The following is a 19,765-nucleotide window of genomic DNA, read 5'->3' on the forward strand; positions in this document are numbered from 1 at the left end:
TTTTCTTGAATTTTAATACACCGTGAATAACCGTGTGAATGGGCCATAACCTTGTTTATGGTCTCTTGGTCCATTTGCTGGCCTATCTCCTTTTCCCACCTCTCAATATAAAGTGGCTTCGTATTAGAATCTATGTCCAGTATTTTATTATAGAGTCGAGAAACGGAGCCTTTAACGTGCGTTGTTTGGTTCCAAATTGCATCATACCAGGTGGGGGTATAGCTACTTGGGGTACTCTCTAAGTACTTGGAGCATATCATTTTGAATTGTGAATAGTGTGTCACTGCCCACGGGATATGTGCAAATCTAGCTTTTAGAGTAAGGATATCCGGAATTTTCCTTCCACTCAGAACGTCACCGATTGCCACTTCACCCAACGCCTCCCACAATCCCATATCATCCTGGAAACTATCTTGAAGTATATAAGGGATATAATTAATAGGAGTGAGTGGCGACACATGTTTAGGGAAGTGCAAATTTTTTGACAATTTTGACCAACTATTAACTACTCCTCTTAAGGAAGCAGGTATTGTGTCCTTTTGGGAAAGTTTTTTGTTGTTGTCCCACAATGAAGCCAAAACTCTAGGACCCAATAAACTTCTAGCAATCTGGCATCCTAGTTTAGTAATTCGGGGGTTAGTGATTTCTGAATGTAATCTCATCTGTATTGCTCCATAGTACCCACAAATATCTGGTAACCCAAAGCCGCCTTTATGTTTAGGCAATGTTAGTCTCCTGTATGCCAGTCTGGGTTTTGCATTATTCCAGACAAACGTGGAGAAGGCCCTCCTTATTTGAGGCAGATATTTTTGGGGGAGAACAACCGGTAAAGTCTGCATCAAATATAATAATTTAGGAAGGATATATGTTTTCAGAACATTCTTCCGTCCCAGCAAAGTCAAAAAGGGAATTTTTAACTCTCTCAATTGTGTTTTGATATCCTCTAACAGCTTGGGATAATTTGATGAAAACAATTGAGTAGGGTCTTTTGTTATGCGAATACCCAGATACCCTATACTATCTTGGGCCCATACAAAGGGGAAATTTTCTTTGCTTATCTAAAAGGTAGTTTGAGTGATATTAATTCCTAGTGCCACACATTTAGATAAATTAATTCTAAAATTTGACACTGCTCCAAATTCGTCCAACTGCTTCAGGAGCGCAGGGAACGCCTCTAAAGGGTTAGAAAGTAATAGAAGCATGTCGTCGGCAAACGCAGCTATTTTATGAGTCTTAGGACCTATGTTTAGTCCTTTGATGTCATTATCTTGCCTTATAGCTTGGAGAAAGGTTTCTAGGCAAAGAATAAATAAGGTGGGGGACAGCGGACAGCCCTGGCGAGTCCCGTTCTTGATTTCAAAATGTGGCGTAAGGTTGCCATTGATACGTATCTTCGCCGTGGGTGAGGAGTATAGAGACAGCACAGCATTAATAAATTGAGTGGGGAAACCGAACTTGTATAAGGTGGCCTCCATATATTGCCAGTCGACTCTATCAAATGCCTTTTCGGCATCCGTGCTTAGGAGGGTAAGCCCTTTACCATGCGACAAGGCATACTGTTGGGCAAGTACCACTCTAAGTGTGCTGTCTCTACACTCTCTGCCCCCCACAAAACCAGACTGATCTGGGGAAATTAAATCCTCGAGCAAGGACGCGACTCTACGAGCCAAGACTTTAGCCCATAGTTTGACATCTGCATTGAGCAGTGATATTGGCCTATAACTAGCTGGCAGAGCCGGATCCTTACCAGGCTTTGGTAACACAGTGATATGTGCTTCGAGTGATTGCTTAGGTAGTGGAACACCTTGTAATAGGGAGTTAAAAAGGGAAACTATCTGGGGACCTAGAATGGGAAGAATTTTTTTGTAATAGGCTATCGTTAGCCCGTCCGGCCCCGGGCTTTTGCCCTTAGGAATAGACTTCAATACCTTTCCCAACTCACTTAATGTTATAGGCTTTAATAATGATTCTTTACCCTCTCCTGATAGTTTGGGGAGATTTAGCTTTTCCAAGTAGGACACCATCAAACTGCTTCTTTCTTGTTTATCTCTGTTCGTTTCTGCTTTTCTTATATTGTATAAATCATGGTAATAAGAGGTGAATACCTTAGATACCTCATTTGGTTCAGACGTCAAATTACCATCTGGCGTCTTCATTTGCTTTATAAAAGATTGTTCTGTCCTCTTTTTAATCATTGCTGACATTATTTTCCCACCTCTGTTTCCATGTATATAATGTTTTTGTTTCACCCTTAGATATGCGTTAGCTGATTTAATATTAAGTAATGACTTAAGCTCCTGCCTAAGATTCGCTAGGGATTCAAGGTCCTTCTCTGCTAGAGATTTCTTGTGTTCTTTCTCTATTTGCGAAATTTTGGTCAGTAACTCTGTCATTTTACCAGTTCTCACTTTTTTGAGATGTGACCCAAGCGCTATAAATTCCCCGCGAATCACAGCCTTGTATGCCTCCCAAATTATAGAAGGTGACGTGACTTTGTCTACATTCAGTTAAAAATAATCTTTGAGCTTTTTGGAGATAGCCTCAACATGTGATTTTGAATCTAGCAATGTGTGATTTAGTCTCCATGACCATTCCTTCCCAGTTACAGCGGGGAATGATATAGCGCATCTCATCATGGCATGGTCAGAGACCGTTATATTCTCTATATCTGCAGACTTGACTGAGGTTAAGTGTTGTTCCGGAAGGAAGAGGTAGTCTAGTCTTTGGTAAGACTTATGAGGGTTAGAGTAGAAAGTGAAATCCTTCCTGTCTCCATGTAAAGCTCTCCACACATCTACCACACGCAGATCTCCCAACCTTGTTTTCAAGGACCTCAACGCCCTGAGCGAGACAGCTGATCTCTGAGACGAGGAATCTAGCATTGGATTCAATGTCAAATTGAGATCCCCTCCAATGACTATCATTCCATAGGAGAAGGCGGCTATCTTGTCTAGAGTCTCCAAAATCCAACTCACTGGCTTAACATTCGGAGCGTACAGGTTACACAGTGTTATTTTTGTGGACCCTATTTCACAGTTCAGCAATAAAAACCTACCCTCTGGATCTGTTAATTGAGAATGAAATGCGAACGGTACCCCTTTTTTCAATCCTATGCTAACCCCGTTGATAGCCGGCCTATCCAAGCATGAATGGAACCAATGATCAAATGAGGAATTGTGTAGATTCGGAATATTACTGGACGAGAAATGCCTCTCTTGCAGCATTATGATATCTATTGCTGCCTTTTTAATTGATTGAAAAATACGGCTCCGTTTTACTGGGCCTTTGCAGCCATGTACATTAAAGGTTGCGACATTTAGTATTAGTGGAGCCATTCATGCGACATATAATGATAGCAATTGTGTAAGTGACAGATGTTACCCAAGGGTAATACACAGACGTTAGGTACCTCAAGAAACATAAATAACAAAATTGTAAAAATGATAAAAAAAGGAACAATGAACCAATTCAGAGCTGCAACACAACTCAGGTATAACTGCGTCATAGCTACGATACCTTACAGTATATGTAGAGAAAAGTGAAGTATAAAGTATGGGAGGAAGCAGGGGGGGGGGGGGATGTAAAGACCAACAATAGTAATTCCTGATCGGCCTAGATCCTTTATTAACCTAATCAGGTAACCCATCAAGGCAATCAAACACCCATATTCTCCTATGGAGCATGCCTAGCAATGGTGTGGGAGATTCTAATAAAGTAAATGGAAGTAAATCTCTGGGAATTTCCAACCCTAAGAAATATTTACCATGTATTCATTAGTTAATAATAATTATTATTATTATGCCCAGCAATCATATAAATGACAGTGCAATTTAAAGAGGGAAGAAAAGAAAAGCGAAAAAACTGCACCTCTGTCAGAAGACAATTATTGTGTAGTGCAAACTATTTGAGGTAAGCTCGAAACTATACTTATCAGCAAACAAACATGACTTCAATTGTCTAGTCCTCCTTGAACTGCTTTTCTATTGCGTCCCATCCTTTGTTGCTTTGATTTCATCCAAGGTGAAATCTTTGGCAGTGGTGGTAATTCTTCTTCTGGTGCAACAGGTAACCAGGATTGGACTTCCACCGGCGGCAGGCCAGTCATATCCCAAAAAGGCGTCAGATCTGCAGGCGAACTAACTGTGAACTTACGGTTCCCTGCAGAAATCAGAAGGCCGAACGGAAACAGCCATTTGTACGGCATCTTTGAGGAGCGCAGCAGGTCAGTCAGTGGCTTCAGTAATCTTCGCTTCTGGAGTGTGGATGCCGCCAGATCTTGATAAAACTGTAAGCTTCTGCCTTGTAGCAGTATCTCCTTTTTCTCGCTCGCCGCTTGCAGTACGTCCTCTGTATCCCAGTAGCTAAGTAGACCACAGATAATATCCCTTGGGTTATCCGAGGGCCCAGGCTTTGGCCTCAGTGCGCGGTGGACTCTTTCAATAACAATGCCCTTAGCTCTATCTGAGCCTAGTAGAGATATAAATAGCGAGTCCATCACTTCAAACAGATTTTCTCCATTTTCAGCTTCAGGAAGACCCCTGATTCTGATGTTGCGCCTCCGGTTCCTGTTTTCTTGATCTTCCATTTGCAGGAGTAGGCTATTCATGGCCCTGGTATGAGAGCCTAGGGAACTTTTTACTGCTGTGTTAAAGGTAATCATGACTTCTTGGGCCTGCTCCAAAGATTCCACCCTGTCCCCAATATGGCGGACCTCTTCTTTTATAGTAGCGAGATCTGCCGCCAGTGGGGCTAAAGCCCTATGCAGAGCGCTTTCAAAAAAGTCTCTAGTGAGCACTGCCGAGTCTTCCTCTGGATGCGATCTGCTTACCTCGGCAAAATCGCTCAGTGCCGCCGCACCACATGTGTCTCCGGCAGCTCCTTCTTCCTCACCGCGTTTCAGCGCCATCTTGTTCGAACGCGCCAGTGCTTGAGAAGCTGGTTTTTGAAGATATTTCTCCATGTCAGATTGTTGTGGCACGTCTTTCTTGTGGTCAGAAGTAAGCCTAGGTGGGTCTTTGGGCTGAATCTTCATCTTTGTAGCTGGGTATTGCTTAGAAAAGTGCTTAAACTGAATCTAGTGGCAGGAGCTCTTTCTTCAAGCTACCGCCATCGAGCTCGGTCAGGCCACGCCCCTCGGCTAATCTCTCAATTTTAACATCAGTATGAGGGTTTAGTAAGACCGCAGAGTGTACCTGTCTTTGCAAATGTTATTATATTGTTATATTAGTCATCACATCCACATAATTGCTATCTTGTGTAGGATTTCTATTGTGGTACTTGTGGTCCGCTGCAGGCATCCTCCACTGTATGCATTTTTGCTGGGGATCGTCATTAGCAACGGGCCACAAGTGCAGGATTTGCTGCCCTGTGTATATATGTATATATATATATATATATATATATATATATATATATGCACAACAGCATGTGGGTTTGAACACTTCCTGCCTGTTTAACACCACGCCATTTTTTCAATTGGTTTGTACATCAGTGATTGTGAAGCCTACACAAAGATAAGGTGTAATGGAAAGATCTGCTACTGTTCTGGGTTTAGAGCCAGAACTGGTTTTGGCTAAAAATCACTGATGTAAATAACTGAACAAATAACTGAAGTGTGAACTTGGCCTTACCTGTATACGGGACACATTTACAGTGTGTTCCAAAATCCATCACATAAATCAAGCAATAATAGTGTTCAAACTATAAATTAACTTTGCATCAAAGTGTAAGGCTGGGTTCACACTTGAGCGCTTTACAGCGCGTTCAAACGCGCTGTAAAACCATCAACACATGAAAACCTAGTACTGTTCTATGAAGGGCCAGCTGTTCAGTTTTGCAAAATATGGAATGCACACGGATGTCATCCGTATTTTTTGCGGATCCTTTTTTTGCGGACCGCAAAATACATACAGTTGTGTGCATGAGCCCTTACATTGTGTTTCATGCCATCTTGATCAGTATCCCATGACTCGCACAAAAACACTGCTTTCATGGTATGGGAACGCAATGAAACAGAATGCATTTTGGTGCATTCTGTTCAGTTCAGGTTTGTCCCCATTGACAAGGAATGGGGACAAAACTGAAGCATTTCCTCCGGTTTTTCCTATAATGGATGACACATTAATAGCCAACCCCCTCAATATCTCCCAACTCAAAACTCAGGACTATTTGAACCTAAACACTGCTGATCAGACCTCCCCAGCTATCTGGTGGGAAGCACATAAATCAGTGATCAGGGGTGAACTCATCGCTCTAGCTTCCAGGCTTAGGCCTCTTGCACACAAAGGTTTTTTTTCCCGTTTACGTTCCTTTTTTTTGCCTACCGTATACAGAACCATTCATTTCAATGGATCCGCAAAAAAAACAGAAGGTACTCCGTAGGTCTTCCGTTTCACTATTTCCGTTTTTCCGTTCCGCAAAAAAATAAAACATGTCCTATTCTTGTCCGCATAACGGGGGCCAGCTGTTCCTTTCCGCCAAGAAAACAGAATGCACACGGACTTCATCCGTATTTTTTGCGGATCCATTTTTTGCGGACCGCAAAATACTGAAAAAGCCATACGGTCGTGTGCAAGAGGCCTTAAAAAGAAGCGCTCATAAGCACTTGACTCCCTATTATCCCAGATATCCAAGTTAGAAATTTCTCATAAACAGACCAAAGCGAGAGCTTGTGCTCAAGACCTTTTAAAGCTACGAACCTATCTCCTCAATATCTCCTCTGCAAAACACTCCTTCAATTCAAATTTAAGGCTTACGCCCATGGTGATAGAGGAAAAAAAATTATGTCAGCTTTACTTAAAAAGCAACAATCTGACTCCTTCGTCACTTCTATTAAAGATACCAAAGGCATTATGCAGAAAACCACCCCAGACATAGCTAAAGCCTTTCAAAACTTTTATGCCAACCTAAACAACTTAACAATACCCTCCCTCTCACCACCGAAAACCCTGTCCACGGCCACATCGGCTTTTCTCTCATCTCTCAAAATTGCCTATCTTATCCGTATCTCAAATAGACCAAATGTTATCTCCCCTCACAGAAACGGAAATAATCAAGGTACTAACATCTATCCCATCCGGTAAGAGTCCTGGGCCAGACGGGTTCACTATCCAATACTACAAAACCTTCAGAGAAACAAACCCTCATCCCTCTCTTCAAAACTTTGTGATTCTCTTTTCAAAGGGGGCACCCTACCACCCCAAACCTTAGAAGCCCATATCACAATAATATACAAAGACAAGAAAGACCCATAAGGCTACTTTCACAACTGCGTTAGGTGCGGATCCGTCTGGTATCTGCACAGACGGATCCGCACCTATAATGCAAACCCTTGTATCCGTTCAGAACGGATCCGTTTGCATTATTCTTTTTTTTTAAAAGTCTAAGTCAAAACAGATCCGTCTTGACTTACATTGAAAGTCAAGGGGGACGGATCTGTTTTCAATTGCACCATATTGTGTCAGTGAAAACGGATCCGTCCCCATTGACTTACATTGTAAGTCAGGACGGATCCGTTTGGCTCTGCATCGCCAGGCGGACACCAAAACGCTGCAAGCAGCGTTTTGGTGTCCGCATCCAGAGCTGAATGGAGGCAAACTGATGCATTGTGAACTGATCCTTATCCATTCAGAATGCATTGGGGCTGAACTGATCCGTTTTGAACCGTTTGCGAGATCCCTGAAACGGATCTCACAAACTGAATTCAAAACGCCAGTGTGAAAGAAGCCTTAGATTGTGGAAGCTACTGCCCAATAGCCCTTTTAAACATGGATGTCAAATGTTGGGCGAAAATACTAGCTCAACGCCTCCAAGTAATTCTCCCCACTATTATTGATCAGGAACAAGTTGGGTTTATCTCTGGCAGACAGGGTAACGAAAATACAATACGCCTTCTCAGACTCATGACCTGGGCACAAAAAACACGTACCCCCCTAGCCCTTCTTAGCACTGACGCTGAGAAGGCGTTTGACAGGGTCAGCTGGCATTATATGTCGGCTGCACTGTCAAGCTTTGGTATACCCAAACAGTTCAAGTGATTGAAGGTAGGGGCGGATACGCATTTAACTGCTGCTTTTGCTAATGTTCTCCCTATCATGACTTCTAATCCACTGACATCCTTCCCAAGACTGCTGTCTATTTTTAGTGACTTTGGAACCATATCTAATTTCAAAATTAACTATAGTAAATCATTGGCGCTAAATGTATCATGCCCGTCCTCTACTGTTTCCTCACTGAAACGGAAAACTCCTTTCACCTGGGCGTCTAAGAGTGTTCAATACCTGGGAGTTCATATTCCGGCTAATCTAACTGAGCTATTCACTCTTAACTACGTCCCACTTCTGCAGTCTGTAAGACCACAACTCAAATCCCTAAAAAATACCTTTCATTTCATGGATAGGTAGAAATAACTTTTTAAAAACCTATATAGCTCCTAAATTTTTGTATTTTCTACAGGCCCTTCCTATGTGGCTTCTCTCCTCGTATTTTCATGATATCCGCAAACTTTTTCCCCACTTCTTTTGGGGAGGGAAATCCTCCAGAATAGCCTATTCTATTCTGACAAGAGAAAAGAGATTTGGTGGCTTTAGATTACCAGACATACATTTATACTACAAGACAGTGCAAGTGAGCAGAGGCTTAACTTTACTTTCACCTCTTTCCCCAAACCTATGCTCGAACCTTGAAAGACACCTCTTAACCTCTAAGGAGAGATTGCTACTCTGGGGAATCCGACCGTTCCTTCACAAAGACACACCCTCTTCCTCGTTGATGAGGAGTCTGCTTGATGTATGGTCTAAGTTTTACAAAACTCAGGAACTTTAGTTCCCTCATCCCAACACCCCCTTGGACTTATTGCAATCCCAATTACATTCTAGTGTAGAAGAGCCATCGGGGGTTTGGCCCTTTTTAGCAAACCACCATCTGCATGAGATATCACAACCCGATGGCAAGCTAAACTGGGACAAACTTCTAGACCTCCCCAAGGTTCAGAAATCGCCCTTCCTACATCTACATTAGATTTTCGTAGAGACATCAGGCATATCTTACTACCCCATACCCAAAACAGGACCCTATCTTGGTTGGAGAAATTACTACATGTAACCCAACTCCCCAGTAAGTTGCTTTCTTTAACGTATAAACTATCACTAACCAACTCACCACCAAACCTATACTTCCTAGAGGCATGGGAGGGGGAGCTCGCAGTCAGCCTTACAGACCCTGAAAAGGCCTTCATTCGAACCAACTCTCATTGTTTTAATAGATGCATTAAAATACAAGAAAACTCGTATAAACTTCTGACGAGATGGTATAAAACTCCAGAATTTCTACATAGGCTCAATCCGGAGATTTATGCCCATTGTTGGAGGTGTGAGGCTCCCTCTCCTACATTGGTGGCATTGTTCACGCATAATTCCCTTCTGGTCCGAAATTGGATCAATGATCACACAAATTTGCCACACAAAACTCACCCTGGACCCCAAGCTGATCTTATTGTGGTGCCCAAATGAGTCCCTTAAGCCTTCGAATAGTAACTTACCCACCATGCTCATCACAGCAGCTCGTCTACTAATTCCATATTCATGGAAGAGTAGCTCATCGCCGACCATATCAGCTTGGACAGATAAAGTAGACCAGATATAACGGTTTGAGGAACTTGCCCACTGGGAGACACACAATCGCACAAGGTTCCTGAAGACCTGGGGCCCGTGGAATACCTTTAGAACATTTGACTAATAAGGTTGATACCTTAAAAACATTGCACTTCCCTTGGCTTGCCAAACCTCTTTATTTCACTCCAACTGAATAGACACACACAAAGGTTCTGGAATAACTAGACGCTCTCGGTCCCACACTTAAGCCTGGTGAGATACACCCCATATAGACCATCAAAATAGATACTAGACACCTTTAACACAGGGAGATCCCCCGCCCGACCATTCTCTCCCCCCCCCCTCCGTATCCCGTATAAATGCTACCTACACTTCTCACTCATGATCTTTTTCTAAAAGCCACTCACCCAAGGTTTGCATGACTATCTCATAAGTCATATATTACTTTCCCCTTTCACCTTTTTCTTTTTTTCCACATCTACGATTTCCAGTGCATCATTGTTTTTTCTTTGCTAAAGTTTTCTAAATGTGATATGTACATTTAAAATGTTATAATTCTTCAATTAAAAGAGAATTGGAAAAAATAAAAAAAAGTCACACACACACTTCAATGGTGTCACTAAAAAAGTACAGGTTGCCCTGCAAAAAATTAGCCCTCACACAGCTACAAAAAAGTTATAGGGGTCAGTATAAGGCGATGAAAGGAATTTTTTTTTCAGTATTAAAAAACAAGAGAAACCCTTTACAAGTGTGGTATCATTGTAATCATACTGACCTGGAGAATGAAGATAACAGGTCAATTTTACCACATAGGGAACCTCGTAAAAAAAAAAAAACTAAACATAAAACTGTGGCAGAATTGCGTTTTTTTTCCAATTCCACCCCATTTGAAAAAAAATTCCAGCTCCCCACTACATGAGCTATATTAAATAGTGCCATTAGAAGGTACAACTTGTTCTGCAAAAAATAAGCCCACATAAGGTTATGTGAACGGAGAAATAAAAAAATAATGTCTCTAAAAAGGCATGGAGTGAAAAACTCAAAAACAGGTCCTCTAAGGGTTAATAAGGCATTTACGGTGTTTCTTTTACTTCTATTTATAGGAAAATGTGTGTCCCACTGTAATGTCACATTCTCTGGAGAGGTATGAAAAAAATACTGATAAAAAAATTCTATGCACCTTTACAATTAGGGATGAGCGAATCGACTTCGGATGAATCATCTGAAGTCGATTCACATAAAACTTCGTTCCAATACTGTACGGAGCAGGAGCTCCGTACAGTATTAGAATGTACTGGCTCCGATGAGCCAAAGTTATTGCTTTGCGAAGTCTCGCAAGACTTCGGGTAAGGGTACTTTCACACTAGCGGCAGGGGACTCCGGCAGGCTGTTTCGGCGGGTGAACAGCCTGTCGGATCTATCCTGCTGCTAGTTCACGTGTGCCCCCGGTCTGCTGCTCCGTCCCCATTGACTGCCGCCGGAACCGCCCCCGCCCCTATTATAGTCAATGGGGACAGAGCGGCAATGTGGGGGCACACGTGAACTAGCGGCAGGACAGATCCGACAGGCTGTTCACCCCCTGGAACAGCCTGCCGGACTCCCCTGCCACTAGTGTGAAACTAGCCTAATAACTTAATTTCCGAAGTCGATTCGCTAACCCCTAATTACAATATGTATACATTAGAAGAATATATACACCATAAGGCCTTGTTCACATTTCCATGTCTGTTTCATGTCCGTGAAAAAATCTGTGTTGTGTTTCATCAATGAAGGATCCATGTTTGGTCCGTGTGTCGTCTGTATTCCACGGACACTGCTCAGCTGAAAACTAATTTCCAGAGCATCTCCTACAAATGGTCAGTGAAAAACGGAACACATTAAAATCAATGGGTACATGTGCTGTCCGTGGAAAAAAACTAAATCTGAACGAGGCCTTAAAAAAATGCCCACACTTGCAGACACATTTTTCTTTTCTTTTTTTTAAGCAGCAAAAAACTGTGGAAATCTAGAAGAGAAAAATGCCAGACTCAGATGATAATGTGATTTTTTTTTAAAAAGGCCAATTATCCCAAAAAACACCTAAAGGGATAAAAAAAAAACACCACAACAAAATCCACCTGTTTGTCCTGCATTTAATATATTCCATACCCTTCCATGCAACTTCTGGAAATTGTGTTTTTTGCTTTACAAATGTGGCAAGAAATCACGGCAAAAATGCACTGCGCTATAACATGCTACTGGATGGAAAGCAGTTAAAGAAACTGGGGGAGATTTATCAAACTGGTGTAAAGTAGAATTGGCTTAGTTGCCCATAGCAACCAATCAGATTCCATCTTTCATTTTCCAAAGGAACTCTGCAAAATGAAAGGTGGAATCGGATTGGTTTCAATGAGCAACTAAACCAGTTTTTCTTTACACCAGTTTTGATCAATCTCCCCGACTGACTTGAAATACCAGACACAACCCATAGGTGTGGAACTGTTCCTGGAACAAATCAGCCATGTTTTTTTCCTTTTAAAAATAAAATTGCCATGCTGACAACTGTGCCATATGCCTGGAAAACATAGAGGGAGATTTATCAAAATTGGCTTAGTCCTAAAAAATTAAAGGTGGAATCTAATTGGTTGCTAGGGGCAATTGAGGCATTTTTCTTTTACACCAGTTTTGATAAATCTCCCCCATAATTCCAACTTCCTAGTCAAGTTTTCTCCACTGATTACTCCACTGTTCCTTCAATTTCCAAGTGCAGAGGCATTGTTGAACAGGTGAAGTGGTCTGAAATGACTGAAAAGTTGTCTGCTTTAGAACAGTTCTCTGGATTACAAAGCCAATTACCCCCTCCCCAAGTAAATTACACGGAAGTTGTGAAGGCTATGATTATACACGTCCCTACACCATAAAGCATAACATTAGTACCACAGGTTGAGGATCTAGGCTTTAGATAACCCATTTACCCATGAGCTATTGAGGCATATGGATGTAATACAAGGGGTTCCCCCTGATAACTAGTACTAATAAATGATAACTAGTAAAACTTCCACCCCCTAAAAAAAAAAAAAAGATGACCATACGTGAGTGAACATCCCAGCAGCATTGGTTGTTCAACCTAATCCAAGAAGATGCAGCATGCTCTAATTTCCCATTTATAGGATGCAATGCATGTTATCAATCAGTGTCGGTCACTCACCAAACCAAATACTTCCCAAGGAGGACAAATAAAAATATCTCATGGTAGGTTGTAAGCTCTTGTGGGCAGGGTCCTCTCCCCCTCTATACCAGTGTGCTAATAGTTTCCTGTATTTTTTATAATATGCATGTGTAACCCTCTCTTTCAAATAAATAATAATAGTTTACATTTGAACACACAACATTCTAGCCCAATAATGAGCTTTTTCATTCCCTCATAAGCAGCACCGAGGAACTGAAGAGTGTAGCTGTGCATCCAGCCCTGGGGTGACATAGGACACTTACTAGACTAGAGTATCACACTGCCTCTGTCGGCTGGAATTCTTCACATTGCACATTCTGGGGTCATCTCTTTCCCAGGTGACACACATCCACTAGACCAGGGATGCTCAACCTGCGGCCCTCCAGCTGTTGTAAAACTACAACTCCCACAATGCCTTGCTGTAGGTTGATAGCTGTAGGCTGTCCGAGAATGCTGGGAGTTGTAGTTTTGCAACAGCTGGAGGGCCGCAGGTTGAGCATGCCTGCACTAGACCATCCACATGATTTTTTTTCTACAGTACTCCTGAGGAAGCATCACACACAACGCGCGTCGAGGTGGTGCGCAATCTTACACATAATGGTAAAAGTCCAGCTCACCTGCATCTGCAGTTTGAAAGGTGCACGGAAGGGATGAGACCCCGATTTGACAAACTTGAAGTAAAAGAAAATCCAGCACCTCGTATCTTTGCTTGACAGTGTTTATTCCACAATCCAAAATGTAAGCGGTAACGGAACCTTCAAAATACAAGCCCCAATGCGGTCTACATGTTTCGAACCAGATGGTTCTTAATCATGACCTCCACAATAGATTTCCAACACAGTGTATATATAGACGTGAACTTAACAAATCCCTCCCCTATTAAACTAGCAGGGCGGTGCTGGTCATCCCAGGTGTTCTAATTAGAAGTGTTCACAGAAATTTAGGCTACTTTCACACTAGCGTTCGGAGCGGATCCGTCTGATGTTTCATCAGACGGATCCGCTCCGATAATGCAGACGTTTGCATCCGTTCAGAACGGATGCGTCTGCATTATAACTTAGAAAATTTTCTAAGTGTGAAAGTTGTCTGAGCGGATCCGTTCAGACTTTACATTGAAAGTCAATGGGGAACGGATCCGCTTGAAGATTGAGCCATATAGTGTCATCTTCAAGCGGATCCGTCCCCATTGACTTCCATTATAAGTCTGGACGGATCCGCTCGCCTCCGCACGGCCAGGCGGACACCCGAACGCTGCAAGCAGCGTTCAGGTGTCCGCTCACTGAGCGGAGGCTGAGCGCTGGCAGGCGGATGCATTCTCAGTGGATCCGCCTCCACTGAGAATGCATTGGTGCCAGACGGATGCGTTCGGGGCCGCTCGTGAGCCCCTTCAAACGGTGCGCACGAGCGGACACCCGAACGCTAGTGTGAAAGTAGCCTTAAGTGTACAAAAACACATTTAAAGTTAAAATCCGGAATAAGCCATTATAAACAGACATTCCATAGTGTAAGGTCCAGCAGATAGGGAGGAAAAATACAGACAAAGACAGGTCAGGGATATAAAAAAATAATAATAATGAATGAATGAATACATGACTCAGTATAAATACACTGAGGGATCCCAGCATACAAAACCGCTCTGTCTGAATACTCCTCTATATCTGCTGGCTACAATACATCACAGTTCAATTAGGCTATATTTTCTTCAAAGTTGCAACATGGTATGATTTAATGCTATTAGTAAATATACATGAGTTCTTTTCTCTGATTTAATCCTGCAGGGAATCTGGAATTCAGTTTAAGAATCCAGAAAGCTTCTCTCTGGTATACAAGCCTTTTGAAGTCTCCACCTCTTGTGGGCAAAAACACTCTTTCAATGGCTAAGCTGTAAATGAAGATAAACTTCTATTGTGTGCCATGATAAAGTGCTTTGCCGCACTTGAGATGTTGACATATGCAGGATTTAATATATAGTTGATATGTTCAAGCAACCTTACTTTAAATTTTCTGGTTGAACAACCAACATATATTAACCGGCATTCCTCACATTCTATAATATATATAATTCCTGATGTGTTGCAATTGATGTAGGTTTTAATATGATATTTATTAGTTCCATCTGAATCTTGGAATTGTTTTTTTGAAGTGACATAATTGCAAGCTCTGCATGGTGAGCTACCACATCGTGTGAAGCCTGTATACCGCAACCAGCATGTCCGTGATTTTCTCACTGGGTTTGAACTAAAAAATGACGGAGACAAAACGGTAGCCAAAGACGCAGGTCTCTTGGATACCACCCTGTGTCCTCCTCCTAATATTTTCTATAATTGTGGGTCTTCATACAGGATTGGGATACATTTAGATACCACTTTTTCTATTGTGGAAAATTGATTACTGTAAGTTAGTACAAGTGTTGGGATATTAGTGGGTTTATCCTCATGGTCTGATTTAATTTTATTTCCCCTCACCTGTCTATTTACAGCATTTTTTTCTTTATTATTATCATTTCTATTGGATTTTTTATAATTCAAGGGGCTTCCAAACAAAAGGTCTTGCCTCACTTTATTTTTGGCTATATTGGTTGCCCTTTCAGTCATCCACAGTGGATATCCTCTATCGTGTAATCTGTTTGCAATTATCTGTGTTTCTTCATGGAAATCAGTGTCCCTGCTACAATTGCGCCTGGCTCTAATCATCTCACCCACTGGGATGGCTTTTATCGTATGGAGCGGATGATGGCTGTCAGCTCGAAGTACCGTATTTCCCGCTATGGGTTTACGGTAGGTTTGGGTACATATTGTCTGGCCTGGAATACCAGTCAATGTTAAAACCAGGAAATTAATTGTGCAGCCGTCATGTGCTCCAACGAACCGCAAGCCATAGAGGTTATCGTTCAGATATTGCAAGAAAGAGGGTATGGCAGATATATCCGTAGACCAAATGAACAGCATATCATCGATATATCTGCCATACCACTCTATATGCTGCCCAAAGGGATTGTCAACATCATATATATAGCGCTCCTCCCAGTATGCCATGGTGACGTTTGCAAGTGACGGGGAAAATTTAGCTCCCATACTCACACCCTGTATTTGTAAATAAAACTGGTTGTCAAAACTAAAATAATTGTGTGTGAGTAAGAAATCTGTTATCTTTAAAACATAGTCAATGAAAACGTCACCATGGACACTATAGCGATGTAAGTGATATTCTAATGCTGTAAGCGCTACCTGATGGGGAATAGATGGATAAAGGCTAACGACATCTGTTGTCAGCCATGTATAGTTTTGGGACCATTTTTTGTCATAGAAGCTTCTCAGTATATCTCCTGTATCTTTAATGTATCCTGGTGTAAGATTGTATCCAGCCATTGGCCTAATTTCTCTGTTAGAGAACCAATTCCCGAGACTATAGGGCGGAGCGGTGGTGGGAAAAGACCTTTGTGAACCTTGGGTAAGGCATGTATAATAGGGGTAACTGGACATTGTACATTTAGATATTGGAAATCACTGTGGGAGAAGATTCCCAGATTTCTACCTTCTTGCAGAATATCCATTAACTCCCTGCGATAACACTCCAAGGGATTGGAGTCCAACTTACAATATGTAGTTGTGTCCCCCAAGATTTGCAACATTTGTTGATGGTACACAATTTTGTCTAAAACCACCACCGCGCCGCCCTTGTCTGCCATTTTAATGACGATATCTTCCCTGTCCTTTAGTTCCCCCATGGCGATTTTTTGCAATTTAGTCAGGTTGCTATTTCTTTTAGCATGATTTTTATTATCCCCCATATCAGCGTTAATTTGCACTAATTCTCTCTCTATTATTTCTTGGAATGTGTCCATTCCATTACTCCGTGATTTAAGAGGATAAAAAGTCGGGTTTTTCACCTGAAAATTTACTGCTTTTTGTTCACATTTATCTTCTGACACTTCCTGCAAGCTATGCAAGTGCAATAAAGTAACCTGTTCCCGGAATGAGAAACCTGCATAATAATTATGCTGATGTTCAGCAAACGCATCCGTCACTGAGTCTGAACTGTTCCCAACCTCACTGAAATGTTTTTTTACCGTGAGTAATCTGATGAATTTATTAATATCCAGTAAGATTGAGAACAGATCAAAGTCAGTGGCAGGGACAAAATTCAAACCCAAACTCAGCAATTCCAATTGTGATCTAGTTAAAACAGCAGCTGACAAGTTAATCACTTCATGTATTTGAGTCATTGTTTTCTTTGGAGACGCGTAGCCATATTGTGTGCTTTTCTTGTTGTGTTTTCTTCCTCCTCTTCTGACTCGTTTTTTGACTGGTTTTTGGACTTCATTTTTGATTTTTTGTAATATGAGGACTGAGCTCCTGTAGAATTACTTTTAATGTCCATTTTTTCTATTGGTTGGATTTCCATGCTGGTCTCAAAGCCCTCGTAATCTGATGAGTCAAAACTGACAGTTGCGGTTTTTGTGCGTTTTTTTGGATGTTGCTGTTTTTTCTTTGTGTTTTTCAATATGGATTTCGGGGTTTGGTAGGGATTCTCTCTACGTCCCCACTCATACACTTGATCCTTATCATAGTCGTATAGATCCCTTTGAAACTTTTTATGTTTTAGCTCAATGATATGTTCCTCAGCTTCTTTGAGGTTGTTGTTAGCTTTCTGCAACAGTTCATCATATTTGTGGGTGGATTCATATTGAGAAACATGGATTGTTTGCATTTCTCTATTTCTGGTTGTATCAAAACCATTTTTTCTGCTTCATATTCCACTATCAATCTCATAAGTTTGAACGAGCACTCATTGAGTATATTGTTCCATGTTTGTACAAAGGTATTCGAATATACAATGGTTGGAATCTTTTTGATTCTCAGACCTCTGGGTATCATATCTTTTTCCAGATATTTATTAAGGGTGGTATGATCCCACCAAAGTCTCAGTTCTTGAGATTGCAGGTTTTCTAGTTGTAAAAACATGTTTTCCATATTATATGGATTATGGACAGATTGGTCGCTTCTTGAGAAAACCTGCTCCGCTTTTGTTAGGCGGTCCGGTCTTGTAGCAAAAGCCATGTGCAACAGATTGTGTTTGGGGCTTATTATGTAGGTAATCCGTTGTAACCGCTGGTTTGTGATCGTCTAGCACATTATTCCAAGCAGGGAGACACAGTAGCAAACTCAATTCAACACATCACGGTAATGTAGAAGAAAAATGAAATAGCGGCACTCACCCGTGTGGAGTAAAACCAGCGACTTTATTATTCAAATGCTACATCAGGCAGGGGGCGGACAATTCAATACACACGCATTGATCAGCGGCGGCCGTTTCGCGCCAAATGCGCTTCTTCTGGCTGTGCGTCAATGCGTGTCCACACATCACTTCTCTTAAATACTGGCGCAGACACGGAGTGTTAAAAAGGCCGTACCGTATGGGCAGTTCATCAGGTTGAGACGGATCAATAGCAGAAGTGGTGGATACCATAGACAGGCCGAGGACCTCCGACAACGCTTAATAAAGAGGGGTTACCCTGAGGAAACAATAAGCAGAGATATAAAAAGAGTTGAGGATAACTTCTCACAGGATGACCTTTTGAAGGGTGCCAACAGAAAGAAGGATGGGGACATTGGTCCAGCTAAGGGGGCTAGATTTGCGTTCTCCTTCAAATACAGTCCAATGGCAGATCGTATCCGGTCTGTCATATACAAGAACTGGGACGTTTTGAGGAGGGACGCAACTCTCAATGAGCTGACAGGACAGAGACCCCTCATTTCCTTTAGAAGGAGTCATACTATCAAGGATAAGCTTGTTAGGAGTAGGTTACAAAAAGAGAGGAGCAGGAATTGGCTAAAAAGCAACTTGCCAAAAGGTAATTACAGGTGTGGAAGTTGCTCACTGTGCACCAATAACTCACAGAAAAAGAGTATTGAATTTGCTGGCATCAGGCATACTATCAATACCTTCATTAACTGTCGCAGTACTTATCTGGTATATTTATTGTTGTGCACATGTGGGCGCTTCTACATCGGTAAAACCATCAGATGCCTGTTCGAACGTGTGAGAGAACATTTCAACTCTATTAGGACAGGGAAAGGTTGTCCCAGATTTATAGAACATATTAGAAGTGCCCACAATAGTGACACTAGTTGTGTCTCTTTTTCCGGTCTTGAAACTGTGTCCGCCCCTGTGCAGGGAGGAGATAGACATCGCCTCCTCCTGCAGAGAGAGGCTAAATGGATTTTACGAACACAAGCCCTAGGGGAATTGGGACTTAATGATAGGAACGATCTAAGTCCTTTTCTGTGAATGTCCCAGTATGCCAAGCTTTCCGTTGTGCAGTTCTGTGTATGTTTCTTTGTTTGTTGCGCATATATTGTTTTTATATTGTGTCTATAATGTATTCCCACATTAGCATATCACCTGGATGCTGACGTAGCCTGATCTGTCGATTGTTGACAGCTGTCTGCGCCAGTATTTAAGAGAAGTGATGTGTGGACACGCATTGACGCACAGCCAGAAGAAGCGCATTTGGCGCGAAACGGCCGCCGCTGATCAATGCGTGTGTATTGAATTGTCCGCCCCCTGCCTGATGTAGCATTTGAATAATAAAGTCGCTGGTTTTACTCCACACGGGTGAGTGCCGCTATTTCATTTTTCTTCTACATTACCGTGATCTCTGCATCTCGCTTCCTAGCTGAGCACCGCCTATCGTGTGGGTCCTCTTCAGCCACATACAGCGTCCCTCTCCTCGTATACCCAGCCGGAGCATTGGTGCCGCCCCCTCTCTCTTTCTCGTTATATTCAATTCAACACATAATGGTAAAAGTCCAGCTCACCTGCATCTGCAGTTTGAAAGGTGCACGGAAGGGATGAGACCCCGATTTGACAAACTTGAAGTAAAAGAAAATCCAGCACCTCGTATCTTTGCTTGACGGTGTTTATTCCACAATCCAAAATGTAA

The sequence above is a fragment of the Bufo bufo genome, chromosome 6, assembly GCF_905171765.1.
Source record: "Bufo bufo chromosome 6, aBufBuf1.1, whole genome shotgun sequence".
NCBI lineage: Eukaryota > Metazoa > Chordata > Amphibia > Anura > Bufonidae > Bufo > Bufo bufo.